This window comes from Photinus pyralis, unplaced genomic scaffold, assembly GCF_008802855.1.
Source record: "Photinus pyralis isolate 1611_PpyrPB1 unplaced genomic scaffold, Ppyr1.3 Ppyr1.4_LG5, whole genome shotgun sequence".
NCBI classification, from domain to species: Eukaryota; Metazoa; Arthropoda; class Insecta; order Coleoptera; family Lampyridae; genus Photinus; species Photinus pyralis.
The window spans coordinates 7,584,157-7,590,565 of record NW_022170596.1 but is presented as its reverse complement, the minus strand read 5'-3'; the positions used below and the strand labels follow the sequence as shown (position 1 = coordinate 7,590,565).

The 6,409-nt window shown below is 36.3% G+C and overlaps 1 long non-coding RNA gene across 2 annotated transcripts; it reads right to left on the bottom strand.

The window, feature by feature from the left end:
• Positions 1–3,649: 3,649 nt before the first annotated feature.
• LOC116172615 lies at positions 3,650–4,759 on the bottom strand. Of its 2 annotated transcripts, XR_004145711.1 has the most exons (3): positions 4,381–4,756; positions 4,238–4,331; positions 3,650–4,184 (listed from the first exon to the last, which is right to left on the bottom strand). It is a non-coding gene; the product is annotated as an uncharacterized LOC116172615 (long non-coding RNA). The 2 variants fall into 2 exon arrangements; XR_004145710.1 differs by having other exon boundaries at positions 4,238–4,759.
• Between the last annotated feature and the right edge of the window lie 1,650 nt (positions 4,760–6,409).

Sequence of the window (6,409 nt, the reverse complement as noted above, 5' to 3'; positions counted from 1 at the left end):
GTGATTCACCTCCCGACTCTGACTTATTACATAGAAAACAAAAATCAGCCATAGTTCTTGAAATTGTACGTCCGCTAGTCACCAAGATACGATTCAAACTGGCCCGTTTTCGACCGGAGGCACCGTTTAACCTGAAGTAATCCTGTGACCGCGCGCTCTCCGCCCTCTATCTCGAAAACGGTTCACCGTATAAAAAATTTTTTCAAACAAAACTTGTAGAGAATTTTGTATTCTACAATATTGATAATGAACACAAATAGCAAAAGACCCATAGGAAATGAGATATTTACAAAAAAAGCGAAAAAAACCGATTTTTGTGAACTTTAACCCTGAAATTTAATAGTTGCGCACACCCTACCATATGTAGGTTTTGAGACAACTTTCAGGGTGTCAATATACAAATATTTACAGACTTACAGCTTGGTATCTCGAATTCCGAGTGAATTTGAGCTTAAATGACTGGACTATGTATCAAATTTCGTTTAAATTCTTCCATAAACAAAAAAGTTGGCACTGCGCATGCGCAAAACCAAATTTTGAAATTGGCGTTTGATTTTCCTTTATTCCAAGTGCCTATGTATCAAATTTCATTCAAATACTTTTATAAGTAAAAAAGTTTGCAATTCGGTTTATAAATGGTCGAGATGCGAAAAGGGCACTGTGAATTTTGAATCGATTCGATTCAACTTTTGGCATTGCGTATTATATGGCTAAAGCTATGCCCATATTGAATTTCATGCAATTCAGTTCATAACTAACGGAGATGTAAAAGCGATCGAACATTTCTAAACAAAGTTATCGTTCACACGGACAGATAGATGGACAGACAGACAAAGGAACAGACGGATAGACCAACCGGCAGGCGACAGATAGCAATGCAAAATTATAAACGATCTCTAGAATCGTTAATAAACGACAAAAGTGTAAAAGACTCGACACCATAACGAACCAAATAGCGAAAAAAGTAGAACAATAGCTCTTAAGATAAAGAACTAGTAGCGTCGCAAAACGAGCGGACGGACGGACGGACAAAGTGGCCACAATAGCGCATTTTTTTTTTGTGGAAATGCGCTAAAAAGTAGAAAGGGGAAAACTGAATTATGCAGTGATGGCAATCAGTGCAAGATTCATACCTGTAAGGCAAGACACGAGACAAAAAAGACTAATGACCTCTAATGAGGTGAAAAGTTGTCACGATAAAAAAGCAATAATTTTTTTACACTGAAATCGTGTTATAGTTGCATACATAAAAATTGATGCATGAAGAAAATTTCTAGTCTCCTTTACAACAAAGGTAATTTATTTTAGAGTCGTAGTGTGTAGGTAGTTACCTTGTTAACATTTACTAAAACATCAATGTACAAACTTATAAAAGAACAAATAACACTGTATTTGCATATATATTGTTGCCTTAACGTAACTACAAGTTAATTATACATTGCAAAAGGTGTGCTGTCTTAAGTTAGTAATAAGAATCGGGGATAAAAAGTACAACGAAATTGCTCAAGTTTTATAAGATAGAGGCACTCATATTTTTTTCACGACTACATCCTCCTAGAGGACCCTTAACAACGTCGTAAAATAGAAGTAAAATAAATTTGGAAATATTCAACTGACGCCTTTTTTTCTCGAAACGTACCCATACACACATTCATTTTCATGAAGCAATTCCTATTTTATATTATTCAGTTCGTTTCAAATACGCAACGTTCAGTTTGAATGTCAATCATCCCTCATAATTTCATTAATGGTGCAACAGCTGCAAATGATTGAGCGTTCTAAAAAATGCAGTCGTTAAGAATTAATGTAGTGATTCATTACAATTCTTGGAAATTGTGAATCATTGCAACCCTATCTGTATAAATAAGGGTAAAATACAGGGGTTGCTTTTTTTTCGCAAATTGAATGCATTTCGTTTGATTGCATCGTGCTGAATTTTTGTTCGTTACCTAATTTTGCAGTGGGTACCTTTATCAATACATCACATCCGGTCGAGTGAGGGGTCTGCGACAACCCATAGGTAGGTAAGTGTATTTGGATACCTACTTGTAAACTGTTCACGAAAGACAAGTTCGCATGCATCTGATAACTGGTATGAATTAAATGTTTACGTGAGAAAATGCATTTTGCATGGCTGCAAAATAGGGGGGTCAAAAAGCTCCTTGTTCCACTATCATTAGCGAATGCATTTAGATGTGATATTTCGCTTTAGTGGGTGCATTAAATTTCTACCTTCGCCATATAGAATACATTAACACAAACTAAATTACAACTATGCGGCGTGTTTTTTTCCCTAAAAGTTATTCATAACATACAAAGTTTTTATTAGTTCCTTGACAATAATTACTAGATGTAATGAAGATACACTAACGTTTTCGTTAACGTGTCCCCCTTGCGTGATAAGTTTGTGTATCTGCAAATTGTTAGGTAGTTCGCCCAGCTTAACATAGGGTTTGCAAGCTTGGGGTGCATTTCTAATAACTTGATTGGTTTAGGCTTATAATTAGTGGAGTCTGTTATGCGTGTGTTAACTAATAAAATTTCGTTAGGTGAATGGGATTGTCGCTAATTTGCTTTAGCGTTTGCTCAAAGTAACCATTAGATTATGGCCTTTATGGGACATCCACGACGGGTTCAAATCTTGGCCCTCTTATGTTTCTAATATTTATCAATAAATAGCTTTGTTCGCGACCTCGTACGCGCATAAAAATTACCCTCTGCTTTAATTCGGTTTTTCACCGTTACCGTGAGAATTTCGGGAAGTGCTGTTGGAGTGTACCCCTTAAAAGGTCTTAAAAGACACCTACGTTCTAAATGTCAAGTCTCCATCTTTTGCAGTTTCCCGTTTTCGTAGGAATTTCGGGATATGGGAACCTACATGCAAACTTGCAGCTTTCTACGCGCAGTAGTTTTGAATGTGTTTGCGTTGTCAGTCAGTCACTCGGTCAGTAACGAAAGAGTTTTGTTAATTTTATATACTGTTTAAATGCGCTACATGGGTATTATAACTGTTTATTTATGACTCGTGTTCAAATATTTGGACATTCTATAACGCGCAAGCTGCAAAAGGCTAGGCGCTACAAAATACCATGTGCTTTACTAAAAAACACACGCCGCTGACCGGCCAGCTAGCTCTGTTGACCCAAATAGTAAACAGCGGAGAGAGCAAGACAAATACACAGGGCAGTGGGTGACAGAATTAATACATTTGGTAATGGCTCATCATATATCATCGATTCCAAATAAATCTTCACTACTTACTTTTGTGGCTTCTTGTAAATTTCCTGGGCGCCACCTAATTCCAATATAAGTTTCGCTTACACTACCGGAACTAGGAAAGGTAGCTTTAATTTAAAATAGGCAATTAATGACCCACAAATAAAAAGTTTTATTCGGTGCACTGCACCATGAAATAAATTCAAAATTGCACAACTTAGATTCGCCACTGGGAATTCATAATCTTATTTAAGGTAAGCAGCAACTCAAAATATGAATCCTCCCAAAGTTAACAAAAGAAGGGGTTTACCTAAAATTTCCCATAAAATGTTGAATAAAATACACCAGAATCTCTGGAGTTAACACACAAATATCGTTACAGTGGCAAAATAATGAATTAAATTGAAAATAGATACCTTAATTTATAGCTTGAGTGGGCAATGAAATTATTCGGTTCTTACGAGCTCGTTCGTACCTTACATAAATTGTTATCACTCCATAACGAGAGTAATCTTTTGACTAGCTAAAATATTGTACCCCAAAAATGTCAAGCTTACCAATTAACAGTAATAATCTTGGCTCTATGCAGGCCAATTAGCAATTGATCACCACCGAGGTGGGTCAAATGCAAACACACAAAGTTACAAAAAGGTTTAACAATGCTACATCACCGTACGATCAATATTTAGGTCTTCTTTTCCACAGGTCCTGGTATATGGTTGCACGTTGAATGACAAATGCTGCTCTAAATGTTACACAAAGTGTCGGAAGTAAGGTAGCGGCTTCAAGATATGTACGACTCGGCCATTAAGTTATTTCAATGGTTTGATGCTAGATCGTACACACTGCACTCCAGTACTTAGTCGATTTACTTTCCTATGCCCCCTTATCCGCAACACAATGTGGTCTATAGTTTCGTTTCACAGGTAAACAGTCGGATCGTAGTTCTTGACCCCAATACGTGAACTCTAAAATAATAAACTAATGGGTGGTACGTTTTTACACAAGAATAAATGCGAACCTCTACATGGAGAGAGTCAACGGAAAATAAAAGAGCTTCGTGAACGTACGAAAGTGAATGGAAGTTATCCTACGATCGTTGTCAGAATGGTCCCCTAAAATAGAAATAACGGTAGTGTGGATTCGAACACACAGAGAACTTACAATTATGCTTACGTTCCTTTAGAAGAACTCCTTTCGGATTAAATGGTTACCATGCCCAAAAAGAAATGGCAGGTACAATGATGGTTCACTTGTTTTTAAAAATGCTTTCGCCAAATTGTTGAAAACAAATGAACAGGAACTAAATTAGCACTTAAATCAGGATGAACCGCACGACCGTTCTCTTCGGGTTAGCAAGTAAAACACGCTGAATTTTTCCATTTCCGGCCCCAATGAAACAACGAAGTTTTGCTCCAACCAATAACGCGGTCAATCGAAGCTTACAATACCATATATGGTTACGGTATCAAATTACATAGGTTATCTAAAGCGGAAATTGGCTTTTAGACCAATAATAGAAATATAAAACATTAAAACGGGCAGGTACGGAAATAAACGAATGTGAAGGTTACAAAAGGTGACTACCACAGAATAGAAAAGTTATAAACAGGGTGATTGAAATGGAAATACGAACAAAATGTTGATATAATAATAAAACTGTTACAATTCATGAATTGTGGTTTTAACAAGAGGGTGCCACACGCCATTGAAGCCCAGTAACAATCCTTTTATGGTGCACAAAATTTGGTGAACGATTGTGACGTCAATAATACACTAATTATATTTATAGCTAGGGTATATGCATTTCTATATAAGATAGGAACTGGAGCATAATGTTTAACTTATGCTCAATGTCACAAACGATGATAGAATGTCAAGTACCATTGATTTTATTAGGGTTTACCATTGTAATATTTTATGCATTGATTAACTGTAACCATCACTTGTGAAACACGACATTGGTGGAATGGTAGAAGAAACAATCCACATATCGGCTTTAATATACAACCATATTATTCAACCAATGAATCAAAACATAAACAACGCATTCGTAACTCTTCCCCGTCTCATTTCATGCGTTTTGTTTTGTTCTTAAAAGCTAGCATTACACTTGTCAATTTATTCATGAATTAATTCACGAATTTATTGTCGTCAATTTCTTCACGACAGTGTTTGGTTTTTACATCTGTGAATAAATTGGTGAAGTTTTTCATTGGAGCAGTGGTGCCATCCCAATCAAAAAAATAGGTTACAGTTGTAAAATGTTTTGTAATCATTTATTTCATTTCCAACATTTTAATCATCATAACTGGGTAACAAGGAGAAGAAGAACTGCTGCTGCGTCTCTGCTCTTTGCTGCTGGAAGTGCTGGATGTCTACGAACACAGATTAAAAAAAATGTAAACATAAATATATAGTCATAACGTTACTCTCTCTGATATAAACAAAAATTTGTTGGTTGGTAGCACTGAACTTCACGGTAAAATTGGCGAAAAATAGAACATGTTTTAATTTCGTGAAGAAATTCACGAAGTTCTTCGTGAATTTATTGGACATCAAAGTTGGTGTATTACATTATACAATTTCTTCATGAAGTAACTTCATGAATTAATAATTCATGAAGAAATTGACAAGTGTAATGCTAGCTTTAGAGAGGAAAGAGCATCGATTAAACTTCATACAGTGTGTCAAAAGGAAACTTATTTAGACTGCGCACCATTCATTTATTTGGACAGCACGCGCATGACCAGATGCCCCACAAATGCAGAGACTAGGGCTTTATCATAATATAACACCTATGGCTTTATGTTAGACATACAGTAAGATAATGCTTCTGTTAGGGCATATAAAAAGAATTGCAGTTACCACCCGTGATTTGTGTCGTATGGAATTGCGGGGTGTTTGGGAATCTTCATGTTGAAATACTACGATGGTAAATAAATTCCATAATAGTGACATTTTGCAAAAGTGGAACACTAATGTTCGCATGTGCCTACTCTATGACTTTTATGTGTAGGATATGAGATTCTAAACTAATAATTGGTAGGCAAAAATGAGCATATTTCACTTTTGCCACCAGGCCGAGGGCTATGGCAAGAGACGTCATATGCTGGGGTGCTACGTATTTTTATTCCGGGCTGAAGTGGATCTGGTAACTTTATACCGTTTCTTGTAAGAGCATTAAACTATC